Raw genomic sequence first — 26,483 nt, 5'->3', positions numbered from 1 at the left:
GTGCATCATGTATGGGACAGATACCTTTGCTGCAGGTTCTGTCAGGTGCCACTCCCTTCTCTGCGAAACGTCCATGTTCTTCCACACAAGATGGCTAAATTCAGAAAAATCTGAGTCCCATTTCTGATTTGTGCTATATGATCAGACAACACATATCAGACATCTGGGCATATATGTGTTATCATCAGTGTGTCTTCTTTGGAGACCTTCCAGCCAAGAACAAATTCTTCCTACTTGAAACCATCAATGACTGGCTCCCTATTACGGAGATGAACACAATGTCACTAAGCGGATCTGTACCCCACTAGAGGTATTTTTTAAGATGTCTTCTGCTCTGGAAGCTGCACTAACAAGGTTCAATTTATGACTCAGTGTTAAAACACATAGCTTTGATTTCCTCTTAGCCAGAGAAGAAAAATGTACGTTACAGCAAGCATATTTAATACAAATAATACACCTAAATAAATATTGTAAACTCAATGGAACCATCTGGCTTTGTAGACGCACTGGGTCCTCTGTTAAAACAGCAGATATTTCTTGGACTTTGGGCCCTTCTCACAAAACTTTCAAACGTCACACCCACCTTCACTATCGTCCCTCTTCCCTTATTCTTGCCTCCAACAAAAGCTTTCAGTGTTGAACCTGTGGGAGTGAGATTGGGAGAATTACAGTGGGGAGTGAGGGAGGAAGAGGAAGGAACCTTCTAGATCTACCTCCCCTCAGGGAAGAGCTAGCTTATGAACTCAGAACAAGGCATTTCGTTTCATCAGTGCTTGTCTTGTTAAGTTCTCAAAAACTTGGTCTTACCCTTTAAACAACCCAAAGAAAATGGTATCAGAATTTAAAAATGAAATGTGCATATGGCAGGTGCCCTGTTCAGACCTGCACCTGCTGGCTGTATTGCTGCAGGGCTCAGATCTCAGATCTTCCCCTACAGAAATCCTCTGGGTAATGCCACTGCCTCTGCCTCTAGATTTGCCATCTCCAAGCAGACGCTTGAGAGTTATAAAATCCTAGCTCCCTTGCTTAATGGCACACTGCAGTACGATTTACAAGTGAGTTCTTCAAAGCGAGGTAAGAATCTGAGTTCACCTGAAATTGCATCCTCCTGTGTCTCTGTGTTTTGGGTCTCCTGAGAGTTCTGTCTTAACACATGAGAGTTTGGACAGAGCTTTCCATCTGGGCTTGCTTTCTGGCTTCCCTGTCTGGCAGTCTCAAGGAGGATTGCTCCTGGCACCGCAGTTTCCCTTTGATACAATGAGAATCCTATTACCTTCCTCCGGAGGTACTCCAGTTCTTAAGGATGCTCGTTACTAACCGATGCTCCTCCTGAGATGCATAGACATGTCTTCTGGCTGTATTAAACTGCTATTACATATTACTCCCCGATGCCTGCTCCGTCTTATCTGTTCCCAATGAGAAAATACAGCCTATAGTCTGAAATTTTGGCTGTCAGCGCTTTAAACAACGTAACAGAAAAAGATGTGGGCAGCAAAGACAACAAGGGCAATTCAAAAAGCTCAAGAAAAACAGTGGAATTAAATGATGAGTTTCTATTGCAGTGAAAGTATTTTTAAATCTGTGACAGCCCAGACAATAGAGAAAAGAAACATTAAGTCTAGATCTGAAACATTTCAGGTACACATCCCAAAAGAGAAGAATATTTATTGCAAGAAAATACCTCATTCCGGGATGAGATCTTTTTTTTTTGCAGCTCACGTGGTTAGCTCATTGCTCCAACTTGGTTTTTGTACATGGAGCTGGAAGGACCTGTTTGCCTGAGTCAGTTGTTTGCTATTAGGCAGGATGCAGCTATATAACTGGTGTGAATAGGAAAGCAGAGAGAAGAGATCCCTGAGCCTACGGAATGATATTATACATAAAATAAAAATACTGATGTATTAAAGAAACAACTACAATGATCTCTCTGAATAAAAGACATTCTTATCTCCTCTCCTACATGAACTTACACATGGACAGTGAGAATTGGGGATAAAGAATGTGGGAAAACAGTTAAAAACAAAACACACACACACACACACACACACACACACACACACACACACACACAGTGCTTTCCTTCTGTACCCAGTACGCTAAAGGGGAAGAGAGAAGATCTGAATCAGAAGAGATTGAAAAATCAGCGTCACTCAGACATTTAATGAACAGAAAAGGAAGTGTCTACTTTGCCCAAAGCCCAGTACAGCCACTGATTACCTGTTTTTGGGAAAGAGGCTACAATAGCAATTTTTCTACCTAGTTTATTAAGACAGAAAACGCAATACTTCTTTCAATCTGAAAGAAAATAAAAATGCGAGTGGAAAAATTTAAACTTTGATAAACACTACCTGAACTTATTGCAGTATAAGTGCCCTGTCTTCAAAAGTAATTTCACCAGCATGGAAAATGGAAGCAGCTTTTTTTTTAGTGAAATTTTTCTTCCGTTTCCGCGTGCCTTGTGGGGAGTCCTCAATCATTCTTGCTTCTCCCCTAATTTACCTTTTCATTTTCTTTGTGCTCTCTGGAGACTTGAAAGAACTCCATCTACTATAAATTTCCCCGCATGCTCAATTAGCCATTGGCTTTTTTTCATTCTTTTTTTTTTTTTTAGTCATACTTGCCCATTTCCATTCATTGCTATTGTCTTAATATTACTGTTATACAGTAAAATAACATTTCATTTTTCCTCTCCCATATGTCCCAACACAATTGAAGCACAACACGGGTCTTATCTACTTCCGGATGTTATAAATCATTGAAATGTCATGAAGATTTGCTTTAGCTTCATATATCAAATGGGATAACTCCTTTCTCTCCTTCTCATCAATATTAAAAAAAAAAAAGATAAGATACTATTTACACTTCTTTTTGGACAAACCCTTCATCACAAAAGCCAAATAATGCATTTCTCCTCCTTTGAGTGAGCAATCACTTCCGCTAGACATTTTAGAGTCATCCTCAGTCGCTGTTTATGGTGTTTAATTTTTCCTGGTGTTAAATTACATCAAGCTAAGTCACATCTTCAGTGAAGATGAAGGCTTTTTTAGTGAGTGTTGCCAAGTTGGTCCCCAACAACCTACTGTACTTCAGAACTACTGCTCTTCCAGGCTCCTGACTCACTTGTTTTTCATTCCTAAGTCTTTCTCCCCCTCAAACTTCACACCTTGGAGGTTCTAGAACATTCTCCCTAGGAGACTTCATCCTATGGTATGCTGTAATTTATCTGACTTGTTATTAAGTTTATGAGCGGTCCCAAAATCCTAGACATCATTGTTACCCTGCTGTTTCTCATGTTATTTTCACCTGTGCCACACCAAAATTTCATTTACTGTATTCTGTACCTGTAACTTGGAAATCTTTCAAGACATACATTCCACTTGTAACCTAAACCTGAAATAAAATCTAATACTTCACCAAAATAAAGCTAACCAAGTGGCATTACCATTACTGTGAAGACCTTAAATGTGACCATCAGGCTGTTTTTGTAACATACATGCATCTGTATGCCTCCATCGCCGTGCCTTTCAATGAATGAAGCAATCTTTAAAGAATTGAGCTCAGCAGAAATGTGAACTATTCAACAATTTTCACATGCACGCACAATATACATTTTTGCAGAATAATATACAAAATTTGGAGTGACCAATGTGGGGATATTCCATCAGAGATAATTAGCTCAACAGTGAGAAATTACTTGTGATTATGTATGCAAAGCTTTAGGCAAAATGATTGTTGAAGAAATGACTGTAAAGACACGGTGTCAAAACACAGACAACTCTCAGCAAGCACTTTGTAAGCTCTGAAATGATACTAAGTTTATTCTATCACCAAGTAGCTTCTGAGTCAGAGTCCTGTAATACTCCTAAGTGGCCATCCAACTAAACATCTCTCCTTTTATTTTGCATGAAATATGATAGGCTGACATGTTGTACTTTTATCAGTAATTTCAAGTCTGAGATGTACATTGTCTCCTACAGTGTGTGTGAAAGATGTAATATTTTACTGCTCCATTTTCTAATTGGTAACTAATAAGATTAGGAACCCTCTCATTTAACAGGAAACAAAGCAGAACATGGACTATACCCACTTGAAGTGTTTGTTTTTTCCTTCCAGAATTGGTTCTCTTTTTAATTTTTATCTTAAATTTTGAATTTTAGGGTACAGTTCTGCATAGTCTGGGATTCCTCTCTCCCCCAATTCCCACACCCCTTCCCTGTCTTGATTTTCTCTATATTGTCACAACACCAGAATTGGTTCTTACAATGAATCTTATATTGTTCTGTTCCTGGAAGCAGTCATTTGGGTTTCCTGGCAACAGTCACTTGCGTTTCCAGGTATTTTCAAGCCTAGCTCATAGAACTTGAGCATGAGGATCCTGTGAAATCATAGGATGCATCAAGCATGAATGAAATCGTCAACTGCTAACTTAGGCCCATGGCAGAGCTCTTTCTCTACAAGGCAGAAAAACAATTATCTTTTGGCCTTGGCTTCAGGCATCTCCATAGCTAAAACAAACCTTTTTTTTTTTTTTTTTACTTTATCATAATTTCCAAAAGCACAGAAGAAAATCTGTTGCCAAGGAGACAGTTAGAAAAGCACAGTGATGGTCCCTGTGACCATGTCGTGCTTCTGTCGCTGGACCTGCAGAAATTCATAAAAGCTTCTTTGAGATTGGTGAAACACGAAGATGCTGCCAAACGTCTTGTGGTTCTAAGATCATATTGCAAACCAATTCATCTCAATTCAATGAATGCAACGTGGATCTTAAAGTAACTTTTGTAATGACAACATAAAATCTCCCCCAAATGGGCATGAAACGGCACAGTTTCACAAGAAATTGCTGTTGCCCTTTGAAAAATATTAGCATTTGGGCCTGGCATGATAGCATAGTGATTAAAGTTCTTTCTTGCCTTGAACTTGCTGGGGTCCCATACGGGTGCCGGTTCTAATCCTGACAGCCCTGCTTCCCATCCAGCTCCCTGCTTGTGGCCTGGGACAGCAGTCAAGGATGGACCACGGCCTTGAGACCCTGCACCTGCATGGGAGACCCAGAGGAATCCTGGCTTCAGATTGGCTCAGCTCCAGCTATTGGCCGCTTGGGTAGTGAACCATCAGACAGAAGCTCTGCTTCTCTCTGTATATCTGGTTTTCCAATAAAAATAAATGAATCTTGAAAAAAAAAATGGAAGAATGTAAAAACTGATATAGCTGAATACTCGGCTTTTAATTAATTACTACAGCACAATATAGCAGGTTGCTGCATATAGGAAAAAGACTTACTCTTCCTCATAGATCTGCTGGTTCAAAATCCAACACCAGGCATGCCCCATGGGTTCAGGCTCCAGAGACTACGCACTTAATGGCAGAGTCCCAAGGCTGCACAGAGCATCGCACCACAAGAGACAGGAGCACCTGTTCCTGTCTGTCTCCATCTCCTTCCTTACAATACCACCAGGATTTAATCAAGAGGGTCACACCGGGAGGATCCGATGCAGCGTAATGACTCCCCAAAGTCCTCACCATAAACTCTGCAATTAGATTAAGTTTTCACCATGTTAGTACCATTAACATAATGCGTTAAGGACTAAGCTTTGAAGTACAGGGGAACAGATGCTCAACCAGCACTGTGGGAATGTCATTTTAATGTGCAATCAATGAAGGACTGAGGAGGGACATTTGGGCAGAGATCGGAACGTCTAGAATGAACTAATTGTTTCCCCAACTTTTTCTGTAACGGCCACTCTCACACAGTGCTCGACACATGCTCAGTGCTCATAGGTGAGTCAAAGAAAACTTTAAATATTAATCTCATGCAAAAGTGCCTTTCTGTAAACGGACGAGTGAATAAATGAGTTGTTTCACCTGCTATTGCTGCAAGCTCTCTTAGATGTAAAACAATGTCAGGGAAATTAGCCAAAAGCAAATTTAGTTGAACATACTATATACTTCATTTTAGTCAATTTTGCATTTAATTAGGTACTTAACATGTCTGATCACTTGGCAACACTTATACACAGTGATGATTGCAGTTGATAAATGAGCATTGTACCATGAATATTTAATTTTCTGTTCATTACAATGAAAATTACACACATTTCATGGAAAAATTCTTACCCACAAAATGTTTTCAATCACTTCCATCTCGTGAATCGACACAGTGTTTTGACACCGTGTCTTTACAATCATTTCGCCTAAAGCTTTGCATACATGATCACAAGTAATTTCTCATTGTTGAGCTAATTATCTCTGATGGGATATCCCCACAGTGGTCACTCCAAATTCCATTTGAACACTAAAGAATAAGATAATTAAGAATAACAATACCCATGGTCTTGCAGCAGGTCCAACATGACCTGAAAATCTCACGGCTAGATGTATGCACTTAGAAAATTGCCACTATATAAGTAAGCATTAGAATTATCCTCACTTAGCAAATTACCATTTTACTAGTCATCATGGGCATAACGCTCATATTAAAATTACATTGATAAAATGCTCAGCATAGGAGTCTAGCCATGGGAAATTTATTCACAACTCAAACCAAGGTGGAAAATAAAATGAATCAAACTTGTTCATCTCTCTGACTCTGCAAAGGATTGACCTTCCCCAAAGACGATTAATTCTGTTAAAAAAGAACATGTTGATTAACAACAGCAAAACATTAGGTCTTGGAACAAAATTCCTGATGGTAGTCATGGAACTAACAGCATATTGATATTAGCATTGCTTCTACCTAAGGCAGGATGGATGAGGGGGCCAACCTTAACAATTTAACCTTAAGTTGTCTGTAATATTTGTGACACTATATACCCAAGTGAGCAGAATACAGTAAAATTGAGCCTAACAATTAAAAGACTTGGAAGTAAAGTGTTTTAGCCCTTTGAATAGTCTGTTTGTGGCAATACTAAGAAAAAAAATGGAAAGAACTAAGAAAAAAAACAAATGGAACGATGTTTTATTCTAGCAGTCTGTTGTCACAGAACACCATTGTCCAGGGGACTCACAAACGACAGAGATCGGTTTATCACAGCTTGGTAGCCTGGCAGTTTTATCCAAATCAGGTCTCAGCAGATTCAGTGCCCAGTAAGTGCTTATTTTTTCAGAGCCAGTCATCTTCTCATTGTAACGTCATATGCCTGTGTTTCCAAGGAGGAAGAAACGGACTGGTAAAGACACACTAGGAGGTTCCACTACATCTCAGAGACCTGCTTATGTCTCACCTTGTTTTCAGATCGACTGAGTTTTCTTTGAGTCCTTTATATATAATCGACTGTACTCATGAGTTCGAATTATATTTTATAAAGGTGAATTTTTAAAAATGTATCAAGTTGGAGTAAGAGTAGAAATTCTTTTGCTTTTGTGAATCTGGCAACCCCAGAAGGAAGGCGTTGAAATAACCAAGGTTTTCAGCAGGACATGCAGAAAAGCTGTTGCATAAGCTTGTTAATGAAACAGCAACAGGCAGGCATCCTAAAGAGCGCCGAGTTCTTTTAGTTCCCAGATAAATTGAAGTAACATATACCTGCCTTCTAAATAGAAGAATAAATTCATGCTGGAGAAAGAGTATCCTCCTGAGCCTCAAATTATCTCCATAGAGTTTGCAGCATCTCGTTGAATTTCACTGGAATTAGCAGGAGACTAGACAGTTTGTACAAATAAGGATAAATTCAAAAACAGAAAAAAAAAAAAAGAAAGAAAACACAGGAGATTGCCAGGACACATTCCTCAGAGCAACTGTGGTTTAAGATGTCCAATTGCAGGAAAGATGGCGAACTTCCGCAGGGAATTGGCAACCACAAACGAAACAAAATTAAGTTCTCAAATGAAATTATTGCAACTGAGATGTAAGAACTAAATAAATGTTATTAATATCAGATTAGATACACTTAAAGGGAAAATTAATAAGGCAAAATATTAGCAACTTAAAGTAGACAGATTAAACCACAAAGTTGTAAGGCTAAGAAAGAAAAACAAGCTATAGGAAGGGGAAAAAATGGAGTTCTAGAAAGAAAGAAAGAACAGCACAGTAGAAACTCCTTCTTTTAGCAGCAGTAACTCTTCATCCAAGGTCTCGTCACCAGCACATGTTTCACCCAGACATCCCAACCAGCTGTGGCTGTAGCTAGAAGCACAACTGCCCGTAACCCGAGCGAACTTCACCCACTCGTCCACGGAAACCTAAGAATAAATTCCTTCCAAATCACTGAGTTCTGTGGTGTTTTTGCTAAGAAATGTGTGGTGGTAGCGGTTAATGGCACATTTATACAGTAACAAATGAACTTAAAGAGAATTTGAAAACGATGCTGTTTATAATAACATCATAAAATCTAAACTATCAAGCATCTTTTTAAATGAACACAACCGCATTCACACTGCAGAATATCACTGAGATAAGTTAAACTAGATCTCCATAGGGAAATGGAAGGATACAACATACACACGGATTAGAAAACTCGATAAAAACCTCTCAATTCTTCACAAACGAAATTCAGATGCAATGCCATCCGAATTGAAAGCCTAGAAGTTTGAGGGTTTTGGCGTTTTCTATTTGTGGAAATCAAATTGGTTTCAATTTGAGAAACACAACAAGCTAAAGTTAATCATGATTTGTAAATAAAAACAAAAAAGAGAGAGATGTATTTATTTTACTTGAAAAGAGTTACAGTGAGAGGGAGAGACGGAGAGACAGCGAGATCTTTCATCTACTGTTTCACCCCTCAAGTGGCCACACGGACCAGAGTCGGTTTGCAACAAGGGTGCAGGAGCCCAGGACTTGGGCCGTCCTCTGCTGCTTTCCCCAGGCCATAGGCAGTAAACTGGATTGGGAAGTAGAGCAGCCAAAACACAAACCGGCACCAATATGTGAAGTCAACACCTGCAGGCTGAGGATTAACCTGTTATGCCACTGCACTGGCAATGTGTTACAACATTAAAGAGAATAACACATTCATTAACATAAAAGCAGGTGATATCGTTGCTGTGCCAATCCTAAGCTGCATGGAGGACTTTGGTGGGATCATGAAGAATGAGACCACCTCGGGATTCTCAGGCTGAATAACAGGGAGGGATGAGAATGGCAAGAAGGCTTCCTGACAACAGGGAAGGGGGCTGCTAACAAGGAGTAGATTTAAAAATGGAACACAGCATTCTTCAAAGAGCAGGTATAGCCCTGGACCAAGTTTCAGATGCCCAGTCAGAGAAACACTAGCTTATCAGGCAAAGTCACAGGCCAGGTGGGAGTTTTTAATGGTGCCACCCTCTTCCACCTGTTGTTAACAAATAATAACGGTTCACGGAAGTTTCATGCTCTCTGGAAAATTTGAATATTCAATTATGAAACCGTATTTGTTCTGGGAGAGTTTCCTTAGAATTACATTTTCTAGCCCTTTGTGGTCCTTCTGTAACAGTGATGTTTTGTTCTTTGTTTTTCCACTTAGAAATTAGATTTTCCCTTCAATCCAGTTGACCTTGGGTAACATCTGTGTGTGTTAAATCAAATGCCTTTTGTTTAGTTCAGCGTCCCGAACACAAGCATGCTTACCAGATATTAGACAAAACTGAGCTTTGGCGGGGACATTGTCCTAGGGATTTTTTTTTAATTGACAAGTATTTACATCACCACTAATGGGATCCCCGAGTCTTCAAAATTCTTTGATTTTGTTCAGTTCCATTGTTCCCTTTTTTAGATAAACTGATCCTTCAAGTTCCCCGAGAGCCCATTTCAAACGCAGTGATCACAGCAGGAGACAATCCAAAGCACGACAACTACATGTTTCTGTATGCAGGTTTTTCAAGTAAACAAAGGTTACGGGATGATCTGGCATGGTCACATGCAGGGTTAAGCCTTGCCTCAGACAGCAGCATTCCATGTGGGTTACAACTTGTGTCCACTTACACTCTATTTCTCCTCCAGCTCCAGGCCAATGCACCTGAAAAGGAAATGGAAGATGGCCCAAGTATTTGGTACCCACGTGGAAGACTCGGTGAAACTCCTGATTCCTGGCTTTTGAATGGCCTGCCCTGGCTGTGCCTTGTGTGGAGTGAACCCAGAGATAGAAGATTTATCACTCTTACCTTCTCTTTCTCTCTCCTTTGAGTCTGTGCATGTGTCCTTGCGTCTCTTAAAAAAAAAAAGAAAGTGAAAGACCCGGCACCATAGCCTAACAGCTAAAGTCATCATCTTTCAAGTGCCAGGATCCTATATGGGCACTGATTCTAATCCTGGCAGCCCCTCTTCCCATCCAGCTCCCTGCTTGTGGCCTGGAAAAGCAGTCAAGGACAGCCCAAAGCCTTGGGCCCCTGCACCCTCATGGGAGACCCACAAGAGGCTCCTGGCTCCTGGCTTCAGATTGGCTCAGCTCAGCTCTGGCTATTGTAGTCACTTGGGGAGTGAAGCATAGGATGGAAGATCTTCCTCTCTATCTCTCCCCCTCGCTGTACATCTGACTTTGCAATAAAAATAAATCTCAAAAAAAAAAAGGAAGTAAAAAAATAAACAATACAAGTTTTAAGTTTTTGCATATAGTATTTTCTTGGGCCATATTTTCCCTTTTAGAAGTGAAGAAAAGAGAACATTAGAATTGAGAAGGCATTTTGTATAGACATTAAGATACTATTTGGGACACCAGAATCCCATTTGGGACACCAGAATCCCATATCAGTGTGTCTTGGTTAAAATTCTGTATCTGATCCTGATTCAAGCTCCGTGTTACAGACCTCCAGAAAGACAGCAAGCCATGGATCAAATACTCAGGACCCCACCACCCAAGTCTTTCTGCCTTTTAAACAAACAAACAAATGTCAGGGTCATTCTGTTTTCCACTTATGCCAAAATCTCATTAAAAATGTCAGTACTTATTGTACCATGTTCCCAACTTAGCAAGTTTGTCGGTCACAGTTTATTATTAGTTCGTGGATGCTGGCAGAGGTTCCTAGAGTCAGAATGTTTCATCACTTAGAGCGTAGAATGCAGTGGTGCCACCAGTATGTCTGCCTTTTTCCCCTTGTTCAAGTCCCACAGAGATGGCATGAAGAGACCAAGACAGAGCAATTTGCACTGAGGGAGAGCAAAATTAATCTTTCCTAATTGACAATATATACGCCCATCCTTTGCTCTGGAGGAACTTGTCTTTATTACTGGAGAAGAAGAATACCTTCCTATATTTTAGAGAAAAATAAGATCTTTCTCTAAAGTCCCATTTCCGTACCAGGAAACTTTGTAAAGTATTGGGAGGTGAATTAAGATTAAATTTATCTTGATAAATAAATATTTGAAATCTAAGCATAATTTTCTCATAATACATATTTTGCATAAAAGTTTTAAACCCCCTTTGCAAACACAGGAAGAAATTTCAGAGTCGGGCAGGCTGAGACCTACAGAGATCTACAGAGAATGAATGGGCCAATTACACAAATAAAAATTAATTAAAAAAATAAGCATACTTCTGGTCTGGGCCAACACTACTTCTGATTTTCCAAATACCAATTGTAAATGGAAGATAAACCCGATGTATGCATAGAAATTTGGCAGTTCATTGTTTTCACTGGGTGATCCCATGAATAATGCATACTATGCTAGCTGAGCATGAAATAGTATCTTCTCTGGGATGGTGATAAAATTAGGAGACATGCTTGGCTTGTTCTAAGTCCTTCCACCCACTTCTACAGGAAATAAAACAACAGAAACACACCAAGCACTAGGTGTGTAACAGGGAGTATAGAATAAAACCAATTATGAATTTTCTGAGCAGAGGCCATTTCTCCAAAGATATGAGGCTGATATTGCCGCCACAGCAAACTGCCGGTGCTTACAATGAACTCTGATCTCTGCTTGGGTTAAACAGAAAAAAAAGGAATCCTGTAGTTTGGCTCTGTTGTTAGCCTTGATGAAAGTGTTAGGTCGCATATGTTGCTACTCTGGAAGCAAGCTCTCAAATTCACCCCAGACCAACAGCAAATGTCCCTTCCCAGCCAGGCCACCCCTTCAAGCTAGAAAAAAAGGGCGGAGTCTCTGAGGTCACTTGTGCAAGGGTTCATTTCATTTACATTGCTTACACACTTTGCTACATTGATGGTTTTACAGAAGTTCTTCAAGACCCAATCTTCTTGTCTGCAAAATGAGATTCACTCTACCTAACCAGAGAGTCGAGTCAAAAAGGGTTGCAAGATTCTGCCCGAGACCCACGTCCAGCAGGTGCCAAGTTCCCATCCCCTTTATTTCTCTCGTGCTGCACACATGTTGATGGCACTAACAAACTGCCCCTCTCCAGCTGCAGAGGCTGACCACAATGAGCTCACTCTGAGATACTAACATTTGTGTCTCAGAGTGCACCCTCCTTTCCCCACCCAATTTTTCTCGCATATATTTGGCTTGCATTTCCAAGCTTGTTTCATTCAGCATGGACTGAGCAGCTGCCTTTCCCTGTTGTGTAACCTCCAGTGACTGAAGCTGAGCTGTATTTTTCACTGTTCTCCCATCCTCTCCACAGGCTTTCTGAATAAATCCTTCTTTCAGAACTTCTTCATGAAGTAATGGCCCAGACTGAGTCACTGATGTGAATCTTCTTTTTAATTACGTCATTCACAGAAACATTAAGCTCTTTTCAGAGATCAGCATGGTTCATTCTCTTACAAGATGTGATACTCTGGGTTATGTGAAAAGGCTGCAGATGAGGCAGATTGGAACTGCTTGATCCTTGCCTTGCAACCCTGGGAGCTGGGACTTGAGGTTTGCTTTTCTAGCATGTCTCCTAAATGTGATGAGACCTGCGTTATACTCTCTTTATTCACAGGAACTCTGTTCAATTTACTGACATTTAAGCAGACTAAGAGAAACTGAAATCAAAACTGAGATTCAGAAGAAAGATTCAGAATAAAAGTAAATGTGTAAGTGGACTCTGAATTCACAAAGGGACATTTTCAGTCTCCAAGAATGTTAAGGATTGGAGGTGACCCCGAGAGGATTGAATTCATCTTCTTGGCTTTAGAAATGAGGAAGTGAAAGGCCAATGGCACAAAAGGAATAAAAAGTAAAAGTAGGGATAGAATAGAATCAGGGAATTGCCAGGTCAATGCAATTTCCACTTTAACATAGATAACGGTCAGTGAGTCTAGCAACATCTGAAGCATTTGTTATAAGTTCTGAAAAGGGGTCATATTTTATTCTAAGTGTGTTATAGTTAGAGACTCAAGACCATCCAAGTCCCAAACACTCACTCACTTTTATCCTGAGAACTACTAGCCTTATTAGGAGACAAGAATTCTTCTCAAGGAGCCAGTATGCAATCCTGTTAAAGTAAGACTTTTTGATAAAACCTAAGTGGGAGTATCTATCTCAGATTTGAGCCTGTAAAGAACTGTTATAGTCTCCCAAAAGTACATATAGATTGGGTAAGTCTGTGGGCTGGGCCAATACAGCAGGAAAAGCCAACAACTAAAGGAATATGAACCTTTTCAAGTGTTCACTTATATATTCATAAGAAACAACACGAGAGAGCAAGGTCATTGCTACTCAGGAGAACTTAGAAGAAAAGAGACGGCTGCCTGTAGGTACCAACTGTGAAGCACTAGGAATTAGCCAAATGGGATCCAATACATTTTCCAAGCTCTGCTCTATCTGATTGATAATCATCTCTCCATGGAGAAGAACAACAAAAGAACCTGGTTAGGGAAAAAGAAGCAGGTCTTAGAGGACACGCCCCTTCCCAACTGTAACATTCAAGTACAAAACACATGTCAGATACAAGGTCCAAAAGAGAGGTATCCTGCACCAAATTTACTTGGGGAGGTAACCCTAAACATGTCTGAATAACATAAATCATAAATGCTACCCACAAATATAAGGCTTCATTGTGAGTGCAACTTGTTTTATTCCTTGAGCAAATGGCGAGATTCCCCCTTAAATACCTCTTCAAATTATCTTAAATTGTATTCATTTGTTAATCGATTAACTTATCCCTGGCCGAAAACATAAAACCCACCTTTTTTTTTCAAAAATAAAGAGGAAAATTTCTCAACACCAGAAATCTGCCATACCGGCTAAAATCTCAAAGTCCAGAGGGGTCAACGGCCCTGTTCAATAAGAAAGGTGATAAGATCCCAGTGGCCAGACCCCTCACTCAGCATTATTTCTTTCGACAGCCTAGGAATAAAATGCTGAAATAAGGCACATTCTTCATTCCCCAAAACATCAGCACTAGTGTGTGTTACGAATAAGCAAGATCGGGATTTCCTAGAAGCAGAAAGAACAAATTAATAATCGGCTGGTCACAGTTACGACCTTTAACTGACGAGCTAGTCACCACAATTCAGAACAGTTCTTTAAAACAACCCACAGAGCCTTCGCTGGCTACCCAAACTAAACACATGTTAAATTGGCACATTCAGAAACTCTGAAATCCCACAGCTACCAGAACATTATTGAACACACTTTCCAAAACTCTCTAAATTCTGGTACAAACGTTAAGGAAACATCTGCCAGCTCTCCTAACGGTGCATTCAGAAAAGCCCTCCAGCAATCCTTAATTAGACAAAGTTGAAATCCAAATCAAATCGTTTCTTCTCTTCCCTCTTGCCATTTAACCGCATATAACACGGACTTAAATGAAGGACCCCACCTGACTGAAGAGCCGCATTATCATTTCAAGAGAGCTGTTCAAATCCTTTTCATTGGAGCCACAGCAGCTGATAAAGTTAGGCTAGTGAAAAAGAACCATTTGAGAGAGCAGGTTGGCAGAGTAGGGTGGAGAACATGTTAGAATGGACAGAGAAGGATTAGCCGAGGAGAAACGGAGAAGGCACGATCCTGGGAAACAGAAGAGAACAAATTGACAGCAAAGGGACACCTGTGGACATGGGGAAGCAACAGAGATGGTGGAAGGATACTACAAAAAACAGATAGCCCAGTGGAGATCCGAGCTCGGCTAGTGCTCAGGTGGGAAGGGGAGATAACCAAAACACAGGAGGTGAAGCCAACCATAGAACTGTGGGTTCCACTCTTTTTTTCAGTCTGATCTCGAGTAGATGCAGCATGGAGAAGCCTTATCTGATGGATGTGGGAACAGGATGGATTTCATAGCACACATTCCCATGGGTGCTGCACCGTGCACTCTTTTTATTTTTGCAGCAAAGGCTCTGGAGGGTTGGGGATACAGCAAGCTGAACTCACTTCTGGCTCAGCACATTGGACAGAAGTAACCCCAGGAAAATAATAACGACTTGTTATTGCCTCTGATTCCACCCAAAATATGTCCTCTGAGTTGTCCCCTGACTTAACTACCAGCAGGTTCCGACAAAAGGAGGGAAGAAAAAGAATGTATGCAGTGGGCACCACTGCAATGTATGTTATCCAAGTCATAACTGGTGTCTTCTTCATCCTGGGTTCCATGAGCAGGAAAAAGACTGAGCATGCACTGTTGTGGCCACAACTGGGGAAAATGGAGTTGGAGAGTGATGATCTGTGAGCCTCGCTGTGGCGGCCCAGGCAGAGGCATGGCTTGGGATCCAAGGACTGAAATTTACTGGAGAGAGTGCCACATGTGATGCAAAGAGCCAGGTACTGAATGGCATTAGTAAAGTTGACCTGTAGCCCTGCGATGACACAGCTTAAAAATCAACCCCAAGCATATTCCACTTCTTGACAGAATTTGTTATTTTTGTCTTTTTTGTTGCGATGACCAGATAATAACACCTCATTGGAATTTGTCATTTGCATTTCCGTGATGCCTGGCGTTACTGGACATTTTTTCAGGTGTGTGTATATCATCTGTATTTTTTTTTAACAAATGTCTATACATATGCTTCACATGAGTCTGGAACTTACTCTGTTTTGTATTGGTAGGCTGCTTATTATTATTCTAACTCGCTTATTATTGGTTTGCCTTCATGGCTTACTTCTGGTGAATTGCACATATTTAGAAACTTACCTACTTTCTTCTAGTTTCCCAATTTTGGGCATAAACAAATGAAATAGATAGGCATGATGGTCGCTAACACTCCTTTGCCTCCCAGTGAAATCAATTTTCATCTGTGATTTTATTGATTTGAGTCTTCTCTCTTTTATCTCTGCTTTCTCTTCAAGTATTTCTCCATTGGCAGCAGTCTTCTGAAGACACAATCGCATAATTAGCAGCTCACAAATTTTCTATAGAGCATGAATCACTTGAGTCCCAGTGCCACTCCACATGGCAACTGAAGGCAGAGTCGGGATTTTGTTGAAACGGCAAGCTTATTGAGATCCAATTCATATTCCTCACAATGCACTCTTTTAAAAGTGTATAATTCGGAGATGTTTATTTGCATAACTGTGTAATCATCAGCACAGGCTATGTTCAGAACATTTTCAGCATCATGAAAAGAAACCTTTATGCCTGTCACCAGTCACTCCCCATTCTCCTGCTCTTCCAGTTCTATGCAACTTCTCGTGTAGTTTCCATCTCTGTCGATTCATCGAATTTGTGACAATTCAAATAAATTGATATATGAAGTTTGTGACCTTTCCTGTCTGCTTTCTGTCATGTAGCATGTCATCCACCAAGTACACATTACCAATGTATATTTTTTCTATTGCTGAATAATGTTCCATTGTATGGATTCACCACACTTGCTTTATCCATGTATCGACGAATGAATATTTCAATTGTGTCCAACTTTTGATTCTTACGAACAACACTGTGAAGATTGGTATGCAGGTTTTTATACAGATGAATACTTTCGCTTCTCTGGTTGAATAATCAAAAATGGAGTTGCTGAGTCATACGCTCATGCCATATCGAAGCTTCCAAGGAACGTCCAGACTGTTTTCTGGAGTGGCTAAACCACTTTATTTTCTTGTCAGTAGTGTATGAGGCATGCTATATGTACATATTCTCACAGTACTTGTCTGGACAATGGTAAAAAAAAAAAAAGTCTGGCATCCTAGTGCAAACACACGCTTAGCAGTTTCATTTGAAGTCCGTCTTTTTAAATTAGTTTTTAATAGCATATTCCTTTGAAAGGCAAAGACGCTGCTTCAGTCAGCAGGTGACTCAGCCAGATCTGGGTTGGCCAAGGCCAGGAGCCAGAAAGTCCATCAGCTCCTCCTTGGCCGGCACCCAAATACTTGGTTACCTTCCACTGCCTTCCGAGGCATATTGATGGAGGAGTTGGGTCAGAGGCAGAGCGCTGGCACTTGACTAGCACTTCAGTACAGAATGTTGGTGTCACAAGGGGCCATTTAATTCTCTGTGCCACAACACCTCATGACGCTCCCAACCTGCCTCTCAAAACCAGTATGTTCATTCTGTGCTACTGTAGCAAGGAAGACAACCACGCTCCATCTTGCTGTATCTGCCCTCAGACTCCGGTCCAGATGTTTCACCTGCTGAGGCAAGTTCCTCTGAGGTTTTTGTTATCAACTCAAAGGGAGGCAGAAAGTGGATTTCTGCATACGCATTGATTCTAACACTCCCAGCTTCTCCAAAATTACGTGCAAAGCAGGGTCTCTGAATACATCTTTTCTTATGCTGCAGGTGACAGCTCTTTGGTTTTATAATTTGCTTTTGCTCAGTAAACACTTCTTTGACATGTCAAAAATGAATTTCTATCACTTCCACACAACAACATATTCCAGAACCTATTTGCATAGTTGACATCTCCAGGACGATGTGGCTTAGTCTATGCTGCCTCCTATGTCATCCTGTTCACCTGCCATGCACTTTACTATCCTCTTTATTGGGCTGAGCTTGACCATAGTCAGACGCAGTGCTGAAAGGGAGGCCCACTGCCTACCTTCAGAAAGTTGACAGATTTATGTAGAAAGCAAATAAACCCACAAAGGAGAGAGAGAAAAAAAAAAAAAACAGTAACCAGGGCAAAAGCAAAGGAAGGCCATCAAAGCTTTGAAAGTGTGAACAAAGAGAAAACATAGAAAGAAATTATATATTTACAACTCAGATACGATGGCTTTGTATAATATGCCCAATTGGAAAGAGCTTCTTCAAGATCCTGGCTCATCGCTGCTTACAAACAGTGCCCCTCTGCTATATACAGTCAAACAGCCACACACACACACACAGCATCTCGCTCATCTACTGTTCATTCTTCATGCACGTCACTCATGTTTTTTCCCTATTAGAATCGATATCAAATTATATTAACCAAATTATTCAGTCCTGGAAGATCGCGCCCCATCCTTGCATCATAACACCAATAGGCTTGCTGCCAGCTCTGCCTTCTAGAACTATCTAATCATCCTACCTGACTGGGAGCTTCTAGACAGTAAAGTGATGATAGAAGAAGTGTATCCTTTGTCACCTGGCAACTGATGATCCTCCCTTAAGAAACAGCCCCTTAAATTTACAGCAGTTTAGGAAAAATCTCATGTCAATGGTTTAAAACTACACGCCATTAAGTATTAGTACTAGCTGAAGCCTCACAAAAAAAAATGAAACAATCCAGGTACAAGAGCAAAGAGCTCAACTCGATTTATGATAATCTATGAGGGCAGGTTATGTTTTATTTGGGTTATCTACAACTGTTTTAACATCTAGAAAAAAATAGCCAGAACTTGTAAACACAAATACATTCTAACTGAATGAATGAATGAATAATGGAGACCTCAAGAAGAAATTATAAACAAGAATATAAAATATGATAGAACCTGTTATAAAATTTTAAATGAAATGTATGACACCCAAATACTATAAACATTAAGAGCAGGTAACATTTTTCTACCCTATGAAGAAAATTGTGACACTGGATTTTGGAAGGAAAGCAGGATCTCAGTTTTATTTCTACTGTCTCAAATTCGAACTTAAAAATTCAGAACTATTAATGGCAGTTTTATCTCAAAATTCAGGGCATTAGTTCTCTGTATTTAACTTTAAGGAAAAGAAAGCTGAGTGAGGAAATTTCAATTCACTTGCCTTTACAAACGATTGTCCTACGACTTAAAAGTGGAGAAACTGGAGATATTTTGAAATCTCTCAAAGTAATTTCATGAGGACACAACTTTGAGCTCACATCCTTGCCAGCTTTACAATCAAGTGTCTCATGTTGGGACCTGCTCCACTTAATTGAATAAACAAAATACTCCTAAGTTTAAATGGATTCTTTTGCCTTACCTAAATGAGATACGAGCTTGATGGTTTGCCAGCAATGAACTTGGTCCCTTCGTCTTTGCTGCATCCCGAGGATTATGCGACCCGCGAGCAGGTGAAATCACGCCTCACCGTAGCTGCCAGTCGAATGGGTTGATGGGCACATTTTTACTCTGCCGCATGTATGAGCTGTGTTTCATGCTTCTAGGTGGTTAAATGAGGCAGAAGATACAAAACGCAATCAAGACCTATTTGGTTCCCCCTGGGATAAGATGGCATACATGCATCTGGTCCAGACAATGTGACTATAACATCTGGAGCTCAGTGGGCAGGTCATAGAAAAGGCAGCAGAGTTTCCAACCCATCTTCATCCAGTTTTGTGCTTACACTGACAAGAGATTACAGTGATCCATCGATGCGCATGGTAATTATTTTAATTCCGCTTTTTATATCATCCTTTGCAGCAGTTCCTCTCCAGGAGCTGGCAGAGAAAATTGTAACAGATTCAACTTTTTTGAGAAGCCGTGATTTGAATAGCATAGTGAGCAATCATCAATTATTCAATGTTTTTGGATGAAAACAGACACAACCCTGCCCTCAGAGCACGTACTGTCAATTGTGACAGATATTCGTCAAATAATCACAGAGCACATATTAAAAATTGTGACAAGAACCATGCAAGAAATTTACGGAGAAAAGAAGGCTTTAGCACAATCTGCCTTGTTGAGCAGTGTCTGAGGAAGTCTCCTTCCAAGAGTGGGTTTTGATGTGAAGTCCAAAGAATTAGTGGAATTAACCGGGTAGGGGAGAAACCATGGGGTAAAACATGGACAGATGCCCTGAGGCAGCTGGAGATGGCACATTCGAAGACTTAAGAAGATCTGAGTTCAGTTTGGGATATCAAAAGTAGAAACGGAAAGGCCTGTGACACAAGGCAGCAGCTGAGTTTGTGGGTCATCATCCTGTCGCCTTAGTACGCTCCATATTTCTGGAACACCACACTAATGAAACCAAAGCAATCTTGCTCTTATATGATCATGAAAACATAGAGATCCAAAAGATACTGTGAAATATTTTTACAATCTTTTATCATATATATATATATATGACTGGCATTTAGCACAGTGTCTGAAACAGGGTAGATCCTTCCCAGATGGACTTCTGAGTTGATCAGCTGTGCTGAAGGGTTCCTTTCCTGTGGTTTCAAGAAATGTTTGAGTCTTTTTGTAGACGTTCATTACGTTGAAGAGCAAACATTTTATACCGGTTGGTCCAGTTATCCCAGGTGATTGAAGCAAGTGTGACCTCCCTGACAAATAAATAATCCGTTTTCATTTATATTGGAGTTGGATTGCAGTGGGATTTTTTTCTTCCTCTACTACTTCTCTAAGATTTAGTATTGCTTTGTTTTGGCAAGTAGATGAATTACATCACTTCCACAGAGAGCTGGGGCCTCCAGCAGTAGCAATTTTTATTTCAAAGCATTTCACAGCCTTTGGTCATTATGGGATTAAATGAACATATTGAAAATATTATTTTTTATTAGCACCCTATGATGTCTCAGATGAGATTACCACATATCGTTTGAGAAATGACAGTGGGAATTGGGTATTGATGGCCCTGGAGGGCACAGGCCTTTTTTTCCTTACGGAAGAGTCAGCTTGAGGATTTGATCGTGTGAGACAGCATTCTGTCTTGACAGCCACAGTCTGCTTGCTGCGAAAGAGGCGTGGGGGCAGCCATCCAGGAGGCGCAGAGCATCACGTTCAAAAGGAATGTTTCTTTTCATGTGGAGAACTTTCATCTGCAGATGGATTCTAACTCGCCGAGTCTGATTTGATATTTCACTGTGTTCCAGGCTGCCTGAGCTTCCTTTCTGTCTGAGCATGGCCAGCTCTCTGTACTTTAATCATAGAGTCATCCGTGTGAGTTTAATGCAAAGGCGGCTGTTTATACTCAGAGTCATCATGGGGTGCAAGTTTGCTGTCCCAGATCAACTCCATGAAATCCATGTGAGAATAGACTGGGCCTAAACCTATACAGTTGATTGGAAGTCTCTGCCTTTGATGAGGAAGGGGCTGACGAAAGCACCTCTGAAGAAACACTCTCCTCTCTCATCAGGATTTAAGTACTAACTTCTCCAACTGTGAAACGTCCTTGCATCTCACAGGTTAAGTGACACAGCAAAGCTACAGTCTCCCAAAGGAATGCAACTGCGAGTGAACAACTTGTTTTCAAAAATGGCATATCCACGTGACAAAATCATTCTAACAATGCAAAATGGAAGATATGAAAAGTAATTTTGCCCCTCCCTTGTTAACCCCCTCCCTCCCCCTACACACACACACACACGCTAACATCTGGAAACTCTCTTGGGCACTAATGTCAATTAGTCTTCAGGAACATACTTCCTGAAAAATACCAGAGTTCTATTCAACCAGACACTTATTCTCTGAGACCTTGACGTTTCCAAGCGCTATGAAAGTGAGTGATGCTGGTCGTGTCCCAAGCAAGTTCATAATTTGGCTGATAAAGTGAACAGGCTCGGGAGTGTGGAGGGAAGGAGGAGGAGCAGCAAGCGGGAGGCATCTGACCTGCACCGAGGCTGCAGTTGCATAAGTGACTGTTGCTATAGCAAATGTGTCTTTGCCCTCAGAAGAAGACTATGTCTCAGAACACTACATTTTTGCTCCTTTTCCAGGCCAGGTTAAGTTTCCAGTCTTCACTTCCCAGAGCAGCTACCTCTTAGTGAAGTCAGTAACAGAGCCAACTTACAAGTGGTCAGCACAAGGGTCGTCATTGGGTTTCTAAGCTCAGAGAGATCAACACACACACACACACACACAAGTATCATATCATATATAATAGAAATAAATGATCTCAACGCAGTTTCATTGCTCTATTGGTTTATTCGTTCTTTCTCTTACTTCTGCTTAACCAGCCCACAGGTGGAAATTTTGGTTTTCTAAGAGCAGTCCACCTAAGCTTACAGGAGAGAAAATGTCTGCTAGAAACACTCAGAGAGTGTAGCAGCATGCGCTCAGCTTCAGAAAATGGCCAACCTTAGTGGAAGCCCAGCAGATCCCATTATTTGGAGTTTGATCTGAGCTATACTGGAAAAAAATAAAGATCCCATTTCTAGGGCCTTGGCTTCCTTGATTCATGGGGAGGAAACACCATGTGACATTCAGACCTGCTATGCTCTTCCCTGAACAACACGTCCCTGGTTCTTCGGTTAGGAAACGTCTCAGCAGTTCCTCAAGGCTCAAGCCAAGCAAGGAAATGGCTTTGTGTGAAATACTATTTGTTTGACTGAGAACTGATCAATATTGAGACAGGGATGTTTGCCTTACGGACGTTGTACTGTGAAGTATTCCTAAGGCGCGCCCATCACTAGGATACTCCAGATGTGTTTGATGAGGCCCGTCGTTGAGATGGAATCAGGCATTTGTGTATAAAATGCCTACTTTCCCTCTGAAGTACAGCTGGGATTCTGAGAAGGGGAAGAGGAGGGATATCGCATGCCGAACCTTTCCCTGGTTACAGCACTTAGAGAACAATGCAAAAGAACAGAAGACTTAAGTTAGGACCACAGTAAAGCTGGAGGAGAATCAGATCAGTGTGAAACAAGCAGCCAGAGAAACTCAGGTGGATCTCCAAAACGTAGTGACAAATTGACCAGCTGAAAACAAGAGGGAAATGCATTATTTATAAAGAATAAGCCCCCAGAAGGGCATGGAGGTGAGCAAAACCCGGGCTCAGGGATTCAGAAAAATACTACTAATAATAAGGTCAGGCAAAGTTATTGGTGGAGTCATTGTGGAGTAAGAACAACAACAACAACAAAAATGAACCAAATTGGGGGGCCAACATGATGGCTCAATTGGCTAATCAAAGGTGCCAGCACCCATGGATGCTGACTCATGTCCCAGCTGCTCCACTTCCTGCCCAGTTCCCTGCTTTTGCACTGGGAAAACAGCAGAGGATGCTGCATGGCTTTGAAACTCTAAATCAGCATGGAAGACCTGAAGGGGGGTCCTGGCTCCTGGCTTCGCATCCATTCTGGCTGTTGTGGCCATTTGAGGAGTGAACCAATAGATGGAAAAACTTGTTTTTCCTTCTCTCTATAAATCTGCCTTTCCAACAAAAGTAAACATAGTGTAGTGGTTAAAATCCTCGCCTTGAATGTGCCAGGATCCCATATGGGTGCCAGTTCTAATCCTGGCAGCCCCGCTTCCCATCGAGCTCCTTGCTTGTGATCTGGGAAAGCAGTCGAGGACGGCCCAAAGCCTTGGGACCCTGCACCCATGTGGGAGACCCAGAAGAAGCTCCTGGCTCCTGGCTTCAGCTAGGCGTAGCTCTGGCCATTGTGACCACTTGGGGAGTGAATCATGAGATGGAAGCTCTTCCTCTCTGTCTCTCCTCCTCTCTGTATATCTGACTTTGCAATAAAAATAAATAAATCTTTAAAAAAATAACAATAAAAATAAAAAGAGAGATTAAGAGGTAAAACATGTTCCTGGCAAAGGGCCACATCCAAGGTTGAACATTAGCTAACACTGACAGGCATTTCAAGGTCACTAGCCCATTTTAGCTGAAATGCAAAGCTTATCATTTTTCCAGGTATAAAATTGCCTTGCTATGCTTCACATGATCAACAAGCAGGAACTACTTTGTAAGTAGCCATAAGCATTTATAAGGGTTAACTCGAAAGGATGCATTTGAAAACACTATTTGTGAAAACCTTTTTACTGCTGTAAATTCCATTTCCATGTAAATGGAAGCCGAAGCAGACAGAGCGCTTTGGCGATTCTCCTCCTGCTTGTGTTTCTATGGAAATGGACTTATGATTAGGAAGAACACGACAATCAAAACCCTGTGCACATGGAGAGCATTACGGACTAGATCATCAGATTATATGCTGTACAAAGTAACAGAACATTAAAGTGGCCCCAACTTGCAACAATTCGTGGACACGACCTCACTTGACCTCTCCCAGAGCTCCGTGGCCTCTCGTGTTTCCCTGAACAGACCTTGACCTAGAGGCAGCACCCAGAGCTGACACCATCCTTACAATTCATTCCAGCATCCCTCACCGGGTCTTTAAAAATAGTTCTCTTTACATTTGTACCCAAAACATGTTGCCTGTTCTGATATACACATTTAAAAGCATTGGAAAGTTTGGAACTGGCTGGGAGTGGGTGAGTATTCTTAAGTGAATAAAGCCTAAAAATCTAAAAAAAAAAAAAAAAATAGTAGGACAAGGGCAGCCCAAAGCCTTGAGACCCTGCACCCGCATGGGAGATCCAGAAGAAGCTCCTGGCTCCTGGCTTCGGATTGGCTCAGCTCCAGCTGTTGGGCTCACCTGGGGAGTGAACCATCGGACAGAAGATCTTCCTCTCTGTCTCTCCTCCTCTCTGTATATCCGCCTTTCCAATAAAAATAAATAAATGTTAAAAAAAAAAAGGCTAGACATCAGAGGGAATTAAGAAATTTGTCACAAATGATTCAGGCTTTCTGAAGTGACTATAAATCAATGGCAATGCAGTATTACTCAGGATTGCAAAGGGAGGGGAGAAAGTTAAGGGCAGGGAAAGGTAAGAAGGAAAGAAGGGAAAGAATGAAGAAGTGAAAGAAGAGTCATAGCAATTGTCACTTTGCAAGTACAAAAAATAAAGCACACAGTGATTGGTGCCCTTGCTGGGAGCCATGCCTTCCATCAAATGATTACATTTAATGAAATCGTTGCTGTCCCGCAAGAACTAATGTTTCTATTTATTGGCATAACAAGCTAATTACTTGAGGACCTGGTCTTCACCATTGCAGCACAGTGAAGTGTTCAGTGATAACGGATGTTTATCAGGGGTGAGTGCAGTAAAACAGAGAACACGCCTTGGCTTAGTACAGCTATCTGAGTGTGTCTCGCTCAGTCCCTTCACTGGCAAATAGAGGAGTTACTCAGAATCAGCACATCATTTTGAAAACCAGAGAGAGAAGCGGACAAGTAGTTCTTTATACATGCAGTAAATATTTATTGAGCATTTACTAAGGACCAGGCATCATTTTTGACTCTGCTTTAGGGATAAAACAAATAAACAGCAAAAACCCATGCAAGCATTGTTCCGTTGGTGCTGCGTTGTAGATGGAAAGGATGCACCAGAAACAAATAATACATATTGATAAATGCCATAAAGAAAAGACAGAATCGAAGGATGCAGAGAGATGATGCAATGGATTTCCAAGAAAGCAAGTTTTCAAATGCTTAAATGGGTGTGAATCATTCTGCATAAAACTAAGTTTGGGAGGGTGAGGTGAGCAGCGACTGGTAGTGACTGGATGGGAGACAAGGCTGGAGAAGCTCTCTGGTCCTGGGAAATCTCAGAAAAAGACAGCAACAAGCATCCGTATTAAAAAAATCATTGACTAAAAAATACCCATAATTTCACAAAATAAGGACTGTAATACACACACACATACATATATGTATAATTGGATCACTATTTTGGTTATTTATATCTTTTTTTTTTTACCTAATTTTATGATATCGTTCTATAGGCTCTGGGATCTCTCCTATCCCCTTCTAATGGATCATGATTTTGTAAGAGCTGAGACAGAGCCTCCAATAACTGTAGTGAGCACACTCTAAGAGACACATAGCAAATCCAGTGTAGACATAGCCAGTGTAGACACAGCCATCAGAACTTCCTGGGGCTCCCCAGAGACCACAATATTTGACACAGCCAGCTTGAAGCTGTAACTTCAGCTATTCTGGCCCAAAGATGTTCGGATACAGCTTTTACCAATTACCTTTTCAAGGACTTTTTTTTTTTAATTGTAAGAAAAGCTTTTTTTGTGCAGATTATGAAAACAGGGTCTCGATTATTCTAAAAGTCCAGGCATAATTGTAATTACACATAATTATACAAAATTATGGTCAGTGAAAATATGGTAAGTGATTTCAAAAGAATTTAAGAAAGGTTTCAGTGAAAGTGGAAATCACTCCCACAATACAACAGCCAGAAAGAACCACTGCGTACATGGCACAGCAGAAACTGCGAGTGGTTTTCCTATTGACATCATCCTGTTTAGCCCCAACACCCCTTAGCTTAGAGCAAACACAAAGATCTCCCTAAGACTTGCTTATTTTTCCACTGTCGGCCACCTCTACCATCAGGTCCCTTCTATAGAATTCTTAGCCTCATTCACAAATCATTCCCAACAGTTGCCATTTGTTCTATTTCTTCCACACTGCTATAGCCATCCAAGTCAGCTCATCTCTTTGGTATGCCTGAAGACCATCCCTCCACGTGTATGTCACAAAGGGTATGTGCCGAGCTTTACTGCTCTGAAACACAGAGAACCACATCACAACAATAACAAACTTCGAATTGTGTATTGTTTCCCATG

This window comes from Ochotona curzoniae, unplaced genomic scaffold, assembly GCF_017591425.1.
Source record: "Ochotona curzoniae isolate NIBS_2020 unplaced genomic scaffold, NIBS_Ocur_1.0 contig_21, whole genome shotgun sequence".
Taxonomy (NCBI): domain Eukaryota; kingdom Metazoa; phylum Chordata; class Mammalia; order Lagomorpha; family Ochotonidae; genus Ochotona; species Ochotona curzoniae.
Note: the sequence above shows the minus strand (reverse complement) of the source record.